At 41.2% G+C, this 14178-nt stretch overlaps 1 protein-coding gene across 2 annotated transcripts in view; it reads left to right on the top strand.

Moving 5' to 3' along the window:
* The first annotated feature begins 349 nt into the window (after window positions 1-349).
* gal3st3 (galactose-3-O-sulfotransferase 3) overlaps window positions 350-14178 on the top strand; it is a 38679-nt gene continuing 24850 nt past the window's right edge. The window contains exon 1 of one of the 2 annotated variants that reach the window (XM_042401380.1): window positions 350-635. The gene's annotated coding sequence lies outside the window, so the exon portion shown is untranslated. Of the gene's footprint in view, window positions 636-7248; window positions 7314-14178 lie in introns of those variants that run through there. The other variant, XM_042401382.1, reaches the window with a different exon arrangement.

The following is a 14178-nucleotide window of genomic DNA, read 5'->3' as shown; positions in this document are numbered from 1 at the left end:
CGCCAGCAGAGCAGTACGCAACTCCGCATCACAGGCACACAACCTCGCGCACATTATTGGCTATACTTGCGGGGGGGGGGGGGGGGGGGGGGGGGAGAGAGGGAGAGAGAGAGAGAGAGAGAGAGGGGAAGAAGGGGGGGAGAGAAGGAGAGAGAGAGAGAGAGGGAGGGAGAGAGGGAGAGAGAGGGGAAGAAGGGGGGGAGAGAGAGAGAGAGAGGGAGGGAGAAGGAGAGAGAGAGAGAGGCAGCCGTCCACCGTTTTGTTGCACGAGGAGTCGCGAGGAGCCTCCGGTGACAGTCAGCAGCAGAGCGGCTGGCTCACTGACTGCCACACCTGAACAACCACCAAACAGCACCGACCAAACAAACGCAGGAGAGCCAAGTGTAGGCGAGGGGAAAAAAAGAGAGGAACTCGCCTCGGCTTTCCATACAAATATAGCCTACATATAATAATAATAAAGAAGAAGAAGAAGAAGAGGAGTAGAAAGACAAGGAGTAGGAGTAAGAGGAGGAGGAGGAGGAGGAGTGGAAAGCGCGGGCAGAGTCAGCCGGCTGGCCGGGACACGGAGCCCCGTCCAGAGGGGAGAAAATCACGCCACGACCGTCACATCACATCACAGCTTGGAGATGACAAAGGTGGGTGACGGTGTGTGTGTGTGTGTGTGTGTGTGTGTGTTGCCATTGTGTAATAACAGCATCTCTGTCCTACATGGCGCCTTTAATCTGCATAGTAGTGTAGTAGTAGACATGTGTGGTGCGGTTTTTTAAAAAAAGAAGAAGGGACATAGCAGGGGCCGGTGTGTGTGTGTGGCACACAGGAGGGCATTTATAGAAGCGTTTTGTTTGTTTTCTCTCGTGCCGGCCGGCGCTCCGCTTTTTTTTCGTCTCCGGTGCTCTTGTGGTGGAGACAATTACGCACCGATTGCCGCACCGTTTTAATAAAAAGCGGATTTGTGGATGGATGGGATGGATGGATGGATGGATGGCACTTTCTCCTCAGGAAAAAGAAAAAACAAAAACCGACATGTGTGCCATTTGGAGATGCGCCGCGGAGTGATTTCAGCACGACCCCAAAAAAAAAAAAAAATCTAATCTGATCTGGCCCACATTTCGCGGTGTGAGATCTCTTAAGGAGATTTTGTTGTTGTTGTTGTTGTCCTGTAACAAGCATCGTGTGTGTGTGTTTTATGTGTGTGTGTGTGTGTTGAGGAGAATGATGAGGAACGAGGAGGATGTTTATCGTCTCCTTGAGCCTTGTCGGGATGATTGATTTCGCCTGTTCAGTCAGATTAAGAGTGTGTGAACACCTATACCGCTAAATTAATTAAACTGCACGCGAAGATTAACCGCACGAGATTATCAGCGTGAACCTTTTATGCGTCGCGAGGAGACGGGGGCAACAATTAATGACAAACTATTTATATCTGGGGCTTTTATCGGATGCATGGGCTAATTGTTGCATGTGCGTTGAATAATATTTGATGTATTTCCATTAGTTGATTGGTTTGCTATCGGATGTTTATTGGATGAAGTTTCTCCATCTGTCTGGGGTCAATTAAATATTTTGTCAATATATCATCCGGGTTTGGATTTGCAGCAGATAACAAGATGAATCTTGACAATGAAAAGCCACAAAACCAGAGCAAAGGAAGTCAGAAAAGGTTTGATCACATCTGCACTGAAAATTGTGCTGAAATAATTAGTCAGTTTATTGATTAGGAGCTGGCAGAAAATTATGGTCAACAGTTATTTATATAGCCCCATATGACAGCCTCTATCCTTAGACTGTAGATTTGCATAAGAAAAAAAAATCCTAAAAAAAATACTTAAACAGGTGGGAAAGATGAAGAAACCTCAGGAAGAGCAACAGAGGAGGGATCCTTCTTCCTGCACGGACAGACAATTCAGTATAATAGATTAATAATTCAAGTCTCAAGCAAAAAATAAAAATAAAAAATGATGCAATGATTTTCTGCTTTTCTTAGATTTATATCACTAGAAACTAAATATATTTGTGTTTTGGAGTCTTGATTGGCCAAAACAGGCTATTTCAAGATGTTGGATTGAGCTCTGATGAATTGCAATAGGCATTTTTCACTATTTTATTGACTAAACAGTCACTTAAGTAATGGAAACATGGCAGAAAAATCAATCAGTAATGAAAATAATCATTAGTTGTAGCCCCTTACTGTATTCTCTTCATCTATCAGCCCATTGCTGCTCCTGTCTGTCTATCTATCTATCTGTCTGTCTCTCTCCTTTCTTTTTTGTGTCTGTCTCTCCTCCTCTGCGTCTTCAGGAAGTAGGTTAGGAGAAGGGAGGGGAGGTGACTTAATAAACCCTTTTTTTTGCGGCAGGTCATTTACAAGCACAGACCTGAAAAGGTTCCCTTCTTTTTCTGGCATGTCCACAAGAAAAGGCGCAAGACCGAGTGATGAATGTGCGCTCTGTTTGGAGAATAGCAATGCAGGGAGTAACAATGGAGGCGAGGAGGGGTGGCGGGGGAGAGGAGGAGGCTGGAACAGTGACACACACACACACACACACTTGTAAATAGATGCTCACACACACACAGAAAAACACACGTACACAAAGCCACTGTAAGAAAAGTCAATATGATCAAGTGTGTTGTGCTGACTAAGATTCACTGCGTCGCTGTGTTAAACCTCATCACAAGCGTCTTTTCAGACTGAGGGCGTCCTTTAAAGGCTTCTGCTCTGGAAAAAGGAGTTTATTTATACAAAATTAGACTATGATATACAGCTCTCTGGATGGTTTGTTGTACAGTGTCCCTGAAAATGGTAGTTTTCAGGCCTCGAGCCAAAAGAACAACTCTGTTTACTACTTCCCCGGGAGCAAAAAAGACTCAGAAATGTTGGCATGTAACATAAATTCCTCCATTCGTCCGAGTCAGAGTCAGGATGTTTACAGATGTTGCCTCGATGTCACTGGTTTGCTGGTTCAGAAGCCAGTATGGATGATGCAGAAGTGCCTCCGAGCGAGATGATCTGACCCCTAAGTGTGTGAATATTAGCTTGCTTTAATGCATTGTTGTAGTAGTAGCAACATCAGTTTAAAGTTCTGTAATACAACAAGTTGTCGCTGTGTGTCTTAATAAAAATAAATCACACATATTAGTGCTGCAGCGGTTGTTCAATGAATTAGTCAACTGATAAAAAATTCAATTTTTTAAGAGTAAAATTGTGATAATCACAGTTTTTTCTCATTTATCAAGTAAAATGTATCAGTCTGAGCCAGTAGAAACATCTGTAGGACATCAGTTTGGGTAACTTTTGCTTTTGATGTTCTGTAGGGGTAAATAAATGATCGATTAAATCAAAAATCTCATCAGATTAATGGAAATGAGTTGCAGCTGTAACACACATGCACATTTAGCCTGTACTGTATGAGACGTCAGGATGATTTTCACCCATAATGTCAGAATCAGATGATAAAGATAAATTCTTACTCGTGATGATGAGACTCACACGAGGATTTGGAAACAGCAAAACAATAAAAGAGGAAATGATACAAAGAACGGAAATCATAGTTGTCAGTGAGTTGTATCAGTTTTCTGTTTCATGATGTTTGTAACTGAGGCACTCAGGATCAGCAGGTCTTGCTAATGTGTATTAGCGGAGGTCGTGACTGGTGTTTAAGATGAGCTTGAGTGATTAGAGCGCTTGTGATTAAAAATTTACTTGTGGGCAACTCAGCTCACCACAGAGAACTGAGAGGAATATGTGTGTGTGTGCGTGTGTGTGTGTGTCTGCATCTATTTTGCAACATGTGGATGTGAGCCCAAGTGAGATTAATGCCTCCATGTTAACAAACCTCTTGGTTTGACCCTGGCTAGCTGGCAAAAAGACACACACAAGTACACACACACACACACACACACACACACACACACCATCACTTCATCCACTGTTGGGTTAATGCTGCCCATGAGCAAGCCTCCTTGCAGAGCCATACTCATTAAACTAACACACACACACACACACACACACACACACACACACACACAAACAAAAAACATTGAACACAAGCCAACTTTCAACCACTTTTATGCATAAGTGCATAGGTGCATTTTCTCCTCATTGTGTATTGGGACCGAATTGATTGTAATGCGTGCCGGTGCATACAAATACACACACAGGATGCTACCATATTTCAGATTAGAGGTGAGATTAGATACAACGAGAGGATGTGTAAAGTTAAAAAAAATCACCTCTCATCCCCCTTGTTGCTGCATATTATCGGATCAAATCGATCCATCAGAGAGAGCCTGTCAGCCTGCAGCTGACCCATTAAGAGACATCAGCGATTCGTTGCAAGACTTGTCCCCAAATGTTAACAAGAGAGAGAAAAAAAAAAAGCTTTAAAATGTTTTGACATGATGAAAAACTCATTCTAGAGAGCTCTTTATCCCTTGTCAAAAATTAAAAAGTGCTTTAATTGTGGTGTAGTCGTGGTTCTGTATTTTGGCTGCTGGTGGCAGATGAAGACAGATGGACGAGGGTGTTGTCGGGTTGTGGGCCGGACTCCAGGGAGCTGCCCTCGGAGCCACCGTTTTCATCTGTATACTCGTAGATGTCCGGCAGCCAGATTCCAGTAGACCCTGGATTAAAATGGTCTGGACAGAAAAGATTATCGGAGCAAAGTCCTGTATCTGGATGGCCCTGCTGTTCGGCACAACACGAAATGCGTTATTTATTATTAATAGTGAAAGCATCTCAGATTGGTTGTTGTTATGCTCGGGCAAACTTTCATGTTCCAGGCTCCATCATCCTGCTTCATCAGTCAGATAACATTCAAAGCTTGACCCTGATTTTTTCTCATTAAGAAGAAGAAGTGATGACAAGTTTTTTTAGTAAAAGCGAAGCCTAAAGGTGCGCTTACATACATGCAATACTCTGAAACAGTACCGTGAATAATCTGATTAAGTTTAATAACAGGAAACACTAACAGGATTTTCAGATAATAACGTGATGGTGTAAAATCCAAACTGCGTTAACCCAAAATCCAAGGCCACAAAAAATAAATAAGATTATATGAATGCAATATCCTGTTTTTAAATACATTTATGTCAATCTAGCAAGCAACAAATTATGATGAAGTCGTTATTTCCATTAACTTGCATGTCCAAAAAGAGAGAAAATCATGTTTATATTCTCTGATAGACCCTGATACCTAAAGATAAATAATGCTGTATCTTTACTAAAAGGAGCACTGTCCTGTATTGCTTCATATTTTAATAATGTTCAGTTCTTTTTATATTACAAAAAGATATTAACTGTATATAAAAATATCAATTAAGTCTTTCTTTCAGGCTTCATGTGACCCGAACAGCTTCCAACAATAAAATAGAGCCTGAGAGGCAAAAACGAGGGCAAAAAAAAAAAAAGTCACTGCTGCTCGTTAAGCTAATTGATGTGAGTGCGTGTTAATAACCGAAGGCGACTCAGATGAGTGCATTAACATTTTTTGTCAACTCCTTTCTTCTTTCATCTGTATTTTGGCAGCTACAGGCAGACCTATCTAAAAGAACAAGGTCCATTTAGTAGCTGTTCTGGAGCTTTCAGCCATATCACATGATCCTTAATCGGCAGATGAAGATGGACAAGAAGTCTTAGCAAAGAAATGTCAATTTGAGTATCTAAAACTCCATGTCAACTGGCTATCTGCTGATGAAGAACATGAGATCTGATCGAAAGCTCCAGAAATGGGTCTGTTTCTCTACAAATCATAACACTGAGCATGAATGTGCCAAACAATTCATAACTTTACCACTCATTCTGATTAGAATAATCAGATTAAAGCTTTTACACAACTGTTGATATAATCAGATTATCGCTTTAAACCGGATTAAAGTGAATTACTTGTGCGCGCACACACTCAATGTCTGTTTATTATGAGATATTTTGTAAAATTAGTCCCTAATCCTCCATTAGAGTTTTCTTTTCTCTCTCTGGAATCAAACAAGAGCAGGTACAGTCGCCGTATCCTGGTGTTGATCAGTGTGATTGGAAGAAGTTGGGTGTTACGTCCCGGTGTCGCCCTCCAAGCGGTGCTGTTCCCATGAACCCTGAGGAAACACAAACCCCCTCTTAGGAGAGGAAGACAAGGTTTATAGCGCACAGAAAGCCACATTAAACAAAACACAATCGAACAGGAAACAATGAGGCTGGTCAGTAAGGACACACTGTGTTGGCTATCAACTCCGGGGTCTGTAACAGCGGAGCCATTCGATACGTTATCTATAGAATCGGTCGCACAAAATAATCCGGAAACCAGATACTCCAAACTGTATATCAGCTTTCAGCGCCTGGTTCAATGAAGGGCTTCTTCAGAAAGCTCTGGGTCCGACCAACGCCGTCGAAAAGAAACACGTGAAAAAGGAACCTTTTTTCATTGTCGTCTCGCTTACTTAATCAAATCTCTCTTTGCCTCCTCGAAGAGCAAAGCTTGTAAAGTACATGAAGACTGAGCTCCCTTTTTATTACAACGCATCATATTACTTATTATTCAATAGCCTACAAGCAGAAAGCAGACAACACTCGGACGAAAGATTAATACGAGACACCTTGGAGGGCTGAACGGTGCGGAGAAATGCATTGCTGTTTCTCTGTTGAACATTGTAGTCTTTAGATGAATTTGGCATAAATAGTGACGGATCCGTTCTTACACTTCTTGACAGAGGATTCATTTCGGGGTAAAGTCGCTGCTAATATGGATGTTTATTCCATCTAAAGAACAGATTTTTATATGCAACCTGTTTCAAATATACCTGGATTACTTGTATTTATGTGTTATACTCTGTGAGGGACTACAACTGACTGACAAGCACACTTTTTGCTCTGTTTCCTTTCTTTTCCTCGGTTTGCCTTGCACCTTTTTTCATCCTGAAACGATATGTTTGGTCTAATAAATAGGAGGAACTTAATGAGCGTGTTGAGCTGCACAGGCAGGTGAGTAAAAGCCTGTGTTAAGCGCTCGAGGTGTTTCCTCCGGAGTCGTACAAAACCCTGCCGGTGTCAGTTAGAGAAAGTGTGCAAGTGTGAATGTTATTATGAGTTTAGGAGGTCTGCTCGCCTATGTATGTGCTTTATTTGTTCACACCAGTGTCTGTGTGTATAGGTGTGTGTGTGTGTGTGTGCTGGGTGGTGGGGTGGTGCAGAGGGCGCCTTCCCCTGGGGATTCTAGTCTGGCCCATTAATTAATCCGTTTTCTGGCCGGAGGGTTTCTGTTATCAGGCCATTACAGAGAACCTGGCTGCGTCCGAACAGCACGATCCCAGAGAGCGGAACACAGGTACACACTCAAAAACACACACACACACACACACACAAACACACACAAACACACACACAAGTTTGTGCTTCTATACTTGTGAGGACCCTCTTTCACAACACTCTCTCCTAACACTCTCTGGGTCGAACTCGGGTTGAATTTTTGTAGTTTTGGTCATCAGCTCTATCTGTACTAATGACATTGTATGTTATGTAAATACACCAGACACACCAGCAGCCAAATGATCAAACGGGTTGAAACAAAACTGCAACTTAGCAAAACTTGTTTTAAAGAGAAAACAAAGGCAAAATATAAAATTATTACCCCTGACTGCCTGGTTCAACTTTCATCTACTGTACTTGCCTTGTACAGTTGTGTGTGCATACAGTTCTTCCTGTACAGTGAGTCATTACTGACATTTCAGTGGCACTCATCTCTGGTTTTACCTCCGAGGAAAGTGTTTAAAAATGAGTAGTTGATTGATCAGATAGTTGGATGACGGATTTATTGCTGAATATTTTGATAAATGTATCATTTTTGTCATTTTTCAAGCAAAATCTGCAAACATTCTCCCTCTTTGCAACTTCTCAAATGTGAGGATTTGCTGCTTTTCCTTGTTTTATATCATTGTAAACTGAGTATCTGAGTTTTGGACTGTTAGTCGGACAAAAAAAAGACACTGAAGGTGAAGATGTCACCAGGGACTCTGGGAATTCGTGTGCATGTTTCACATCTCTTTGACATTTTATAGATTAAACAATGAATGGACTGATTTTAAAAGGTAATTGTCAAATCAGTTAACAATGAGCATTGATTTTCGATGTCTGAAAAGTGTTTTAGATGATCTGGCTTTTCTTAGATCTCAGTTACCAGTTATCATAACCATTAAAAATGATGACTAGAACTATAAAGATAAGTCGAAATAAACCAGCATCTTCTTTCATAACTACGTGCCTAACCCCAAACTTAACACAAACCTAAATTTAAGCTTAACCTGCACCAACTTTTAACCCTCAAACAGCCCTTCAGAGAGGTGATAATTGGCTAAAAAGTTCTCACTTTCCAAAAAAAACCCCTCATTCTCACCTTGGCTCTCACAAAGATAGCAGGCCAAGAGCATAGACACACACAAATACACACATACGGTGTATACACAAGTAAAAACAAGCATGGCACAGAAGCACAATAAATACAGGTGTGCAAGCAAAAGGACGTGCAAATGGTAACACCCACACTTACACATGCACACACACAACTGTGCACATAAAAGCAGGTACCCATTAACACACACGCGTGCACAAAAACAAATCGTCCTTTTCTGTAACTTTTCCCCGCAGTTCACACATCACTTTGGCTGGCTGACTGCAGAGGAGTCTGGGTGTTTGGTTGAGATGCTCGAACAGCGTGTGAAATCTGATTACAGTCTTACACAGCTTCCCTCGGCGGCGGGAGGGCAATCACTGTTACTGCCGCCTCGCCTGCCCCGTCTGGCCGCCCCCTGCCTGATATTCCTCTGTGGGACTCTGTCTGCATCACTACTCTGTGTAATAGTGCCGCAGGCTGGACCAGTGAACGGATGAACTTGTAACTGAAAGGTCACGTTTGAACACTTTTACAGTCGCCCTGTAAAAGGTGCTGTTGAGCAAATCTGCTAAATGCTATAAATAAGATAAAAAATATGGATGGAAGAAATTTGGTGATGATTTATCTCTATCACAGCTACAATTTGAGTTCATTTATAGACTAAACAATCTATCACACAAGTGGCAGAGATACCAGTTTCTCTACAAAGAAAAGCCTTAAAAGACCAGGACTGGATTTGAACCAGCTGTTCTTAAGTCCTTCCTAAGTTCTTAGTAACTAGTTTCAACAAGTGATGTCATTAATCAGGTTGCACTGTTAAAACTTAAGAAATGTCTTAGCTAGACATTTAGTATTTTGTAAATTGGTTGCTTGGAGACACCTTTAGTGCTGTCCAATAAGAAGCAACCAACTATGTGAACATAAAGTCACTAAATATAACTCTAAATAACGGTTTTAGGGGCCAAAAGATAAAATAAACTTAGCTGTCAATCCTTTGTTGATGTAGGTATGGCTTTGTTTTATATCTGCATACCTGGAGAAGCTAAGCTAGCTGAGTTATTTGGTCATGTAGTCTAATGTTATTGTCTTAAAATTTTGTTATTTGAGGTTTAGTGTGTTTTTTCTGTGAAATGTAAAGTGCCAGGTCAGATATGTCGACCATATTCCATATTATCTCTTTTACTCTTCAGTTTAAACAGGCCAGATATTAAATAAGCTAATTTTAGCTTTGTCGGTTGCTTCATTCAGCTAGTTTATGCACTAGATCCACTTGTCAGATCAGTCGCTGTGAATACTTAGTATCAACTAATCTCTACATAAGAACTAGTTTGTAATAAATTTGCACTCAGTAAACAGCTGGATGCAATGCAGACTTAAGATAAGCTGTGTTTTGAGTGACATATGCAGCTGCAGCTCAACTAGGAACCTTCTTTGGCTTTGGCTCGTTCTACCTTTTGTGGCTGTTCTATGAAAACTTTATCTCCAAAATGTCAAGTTTCATAATCTAAGAAAAACAGCCCTCTTTTCAGCTTTGTGACAATTTATTTTTAGATAATCCAGTGGTCTTTTTAATGGTTTATGCAGCTTAGGAAGTAGGAGAATTCTCTGAACCTATAAAGAACACTTAATCCTCTATTTCTTTTATATTTAAAGCCATATGTGGTTTTGCATGGTTTTCAGTCAACGGCGACACTTTGGAGGATGCAACAAATTCATGCATCACCTCTGTGCGTCATCAAACTGAGCAGAAATTGCAGGACATCACTAGCCGAGGTAGACAGGACTGCATAATAATGACAAGTCTGCCAATATCTGATTAATTTCCATTGTCATGAGCATTACACTGTTTCCATGATCCTGCATGCACAGATGTGCAGACTTCTTCAAGTTAAACGTAGGAGACATGTAACCATGGGAATAAATGGACAGACAGGACATCACAATTTGCAGCAGTAGGTTTTTCTGCTTTCATATCAAACAGGGAAAAGGATGTGGTCAAAGCAAGTGGATTGCCACATTTGTTCGAAGAGGAAGCGTCCTTTTATCCCGCTCTGTCTGGTGTTTCTGCAACTTGCCTCCAGTGTTTTAGCTACCTTCTGTCCATATATTTTCTCTCAGCTCAACACATTTTCTCTGTTTTCCTTTCATCTGTTTGATCATCTGTGTGCCGAATATCTCTGTTTTTCTAGGTTCTGTGCTCCTTCCGTCGCCGCCCATTTCTTTCCCTCCTGTCTGTAATGATGCAGTGAGACATTATATACACCTCTAGCATTTGTAAATATCAGAAAAGAGTAATATTTTCATAGCAGTTTTGAGGTCTCACCTCATTTACCTCAATGAGCGTTAAAATAAATGTTAAGGGTTCACAAATGAAAAGGTGGATCCGCCATCCATTGCATCCACGGCACGCCATTGCCTTCATTCTCTCGCCGAAAAAAAACCTCCTCGACTTATTTCCTATCATCTTTTTTTTCCTTTCTCGCTCCATTCTCGCCTCTCTCTTCGCTCTACACCAAAGTTTCGCCGCAGGCAGCATGCCATCTGCTTTTGACATTTTTAGAATGAGGAGAACTTGTGAGAACAGCGCGTTTATTGTTCCATTGTGGTTAATTATTCAGACTCTGACTCTACATTCGGAGCGGTAGGCTATTTGGAGGCATCGCCCGGCTCAAAGCAGGACCGACGCTCTGTGAAGAATCTGGAATTTGGATCCCATCGCTCAGATTCCGTTCTGCTCGGGTCCGGAAATGACAGCTGACAGGAGAATGAGTCGCTCCTATTGTCAATCCAGCAGTTATCCTCTGACCTCCCTGCCTCGCTGAGCCCCAGAGCCGTTACAGCCACACGGGTGTGAGTGACATATTCACAAGGAGCCATCCTGCCTGTCATATTCACAGCAGAGGGACTCTTTACACCTCTTTCATATTCTAATGCGGACACTGACAACTGTCCATTAAAATGTTGCACAAGGTTTTGGGATTTTCTGTCATTTATATACTGTTATAATGTTCGATGTTAAACATAGTCAACGTTCCACAACTTGACATGAACATGTATAAAAATGCTGCCTGCAAGTCAAAAGTCAGGGCTTCAGTCTGCTCTGAACACTTCGTTTGCAATATTACCTCTACTTCCTCCTCGTGATGTCAAATTGTGCGCTCCATAGTCTTGGTTGCTGTGTTGTTTCACGGTTTATACACATTGTCAATTTATATATTTCAGATCAGATTCGGGCTCAAACATGTGCGGATGTATTTGAAAAGTTTATATTTCGAGTAAAGAAGGAGAAAAAGAAATGAAATCCTACTAGTGCTGTTTGTTTTTGTTAATGTATGTAGCCTCCTGAAGCTAACCAATCAGAACAGAGTGGGCTCGTTGAAGGGGGGCCTTAAAGAGACAGGAGCTTAAACAGCCTGTTTCAGACAGAGGCTGAACTGAGGTGCTGCATAAAGAGCCAATGTAAGATAAATGAGGGGTTCTTTGAACTGTAAATCATTCAAAGATATTCCAGTTGTGCCCCTGAATATCCATATAAACCTGGAAATGTGCATGATACATCCCCTTTAAGAAAAATAAAATGTGATCAGTGTTTCCATTGACTACATTTATGTAAATACATCCTATATTTTATCAGGCATCAGTAAGTCTGATGGCATTTCATTGCTGCTTTCTACCACAGATAGCACATGTGTTTCTTTAGCTATGCTGCTGACGTGACTCTAGGAATGATAATGGTAGTCTGTGAGTGGTACAGGATAAATTGTAATGACATTTTTTAATCTACCAGCATTATTCAGAAAATCAGTTTGACAGATTTTTATCACATCTTCTCTTTTTCCAAATGCCAACTTTTCAAGCTCAGCCAAACATAGAGTTGTTTTTTTTTTTATTTGGATTTATTTGAATTGTTTGGCATTTCCACTCAGGTATTTCTGTATATGCAAATTGAAACGGTGCCTAAAAACAGTTGGATGGAAAAGCACTGACTGATATCACCAAACTGCTGTATTTTTAGAAAAGCTAAACACAACAAAAGCATGAAGTTTGTGTGCTGCTTTACAGGTAGAAATTGTCAAAATGCGATAGTTTTAAGGATTTACTCACATTTCAGCTCAAATTCCACTCAAATCTCTTATTCCCCTAATCAGAACTGGACATCCTCTCTGCTTTTTCCCTCTCACTAATTACTCCTCAAGTTATCCTGAAACGTCGACCGCAATGTTATCGCTTATTTGCTTTTTAATTTCCCAATTATCACCGCAGACGCAACCGGAATTAACCGGGGACCTCTCTTCTATCAGTATGATAAACCGGGTGATTTGCTTGCTTCAGCGATAATCAACAAACTAGACGCCCAATTAAGACCATTTGACCCAGTCATAATTGGGTATGGATGAGGACGGCACCTTCTCAAGCAGTATCTAATTGCTCGCAGGGATTTTCACTATCAGGGCCATGTTACATTGATCTAGTATGTATTGATCCTGCTTATTGCTGCTTGCACGGGTCCTTATCGGCTCATTAGCCTATGTTGTATTTGTACATGCAACAATGTGGGTGTAAAGCCGACGAGGGTTAGGGTTCAGCGTCAGGGGTAACGGCATCCGTTTGCAAGATCTGATCTCGTCTATTGAATGTTGTTTCCCTTCCATTTGCTAGATAAATGACAATAAATGTATTGTTTTGCCATGTAGTTCATATTGTTTACCACCCAGAGCATCTTAAAATACCATGAATGTTATCGTTTTACACAAGAGGCTGTAGTGCTAATTGAAGTCTAAACTCTGGCACTGTTGGTGCTCCGCCTTACCTATCAAACAATGCAGGATCTTAACTCTGCCTTTATGTTCTTGCTTGGATAATTAGCAGTGGATTTACTCAGTACTTGCTCGCACTCCTACTTTTCAGCTCCAGGTTTATCTGTTTCATTCCCCTGATAAAGTATACATTTTCATCTCATGGCTTGTTAGCTGGTAATTTTTAGGAAACCTTTGCAGAAGATACGTTTTCCCTCTCAGGTGCCTATAAATAATCCTGCAGGGTTTGAGCCCATGAGGTGGATGGGAGAGTCTGAGCAGGTTTAGCCCACGTGTAATCCTCTGTTCCCCTAGAAAAACTAGGCGAGGTGCCCATGAGCGTAACCAGTACAGCTGCCCAGGACAATGGCTACAAAGGTCAAAAGAACATTTTTAGCTATTGTGCCAGCATTTAGTTTGACCTGTTTAATCTGCTACGTGTTCACTGTCAGAGGTATTTATTTAAAGGAGAGTTCATGCAGGATTTAGTCTCATAAATACAGTAAACACAGTGTAAATTGTTCCCTCGTCTTAGCCACCAAATGCCATCCGCATCCTTTTCTGACATGTAAACAGTTTGGTGGAAACTTGATCATGACCTAGATGAATCAGATAAAAACCGTAGAAGAAGAAAAGTAAAGTTTCAAATCCCTTATCAAGGATGGTTTAACAGCACTGGACAGCTATTGATTAGTATTTCAAAACATCTGATGCAGTGGATGCTATTGCAGCATGTCACGCATTAGCATGCAACGCACCACCAGTGGCAGGTGATCTATCACATACACACTGTAATGTAATCAATAAGTTTGGAAAAAATCTATGATGTATTTACACACGAGCAGCTGTGTCAGGCAGCACAGAAGTCTACTGCACATAAGCTGGAGTTTTACTGTGTGCATCTTTACATGCAGCAGAAAGTCTGGATAAAATGCATTTTGATGACATAAATTGCAACCAAAATTGAGAGACCCACGGGGCCGAATAAGATCTCAGCCGACATTACA

The sequence above is a fragment of the Thunnus maccoyii genome, chromosome 22 (genome assembly GCF_910596095.1).
Source record: "Thunnus maccoyii chromosome 22, fThuMac1.1, whole genome shotgun sequence".
Lineage (NCBI taxonomy): Eukaryota > Metazoa > Chordata > Actinopteri > Scombriformes > Scombridae > Thunnus > Thunnus maccoyii.
The sequence above is the reverse complement of the archived record's forward strand: the minus strand, read 5'-3'. Positions and strand labels throughout refer to the sequence as shown.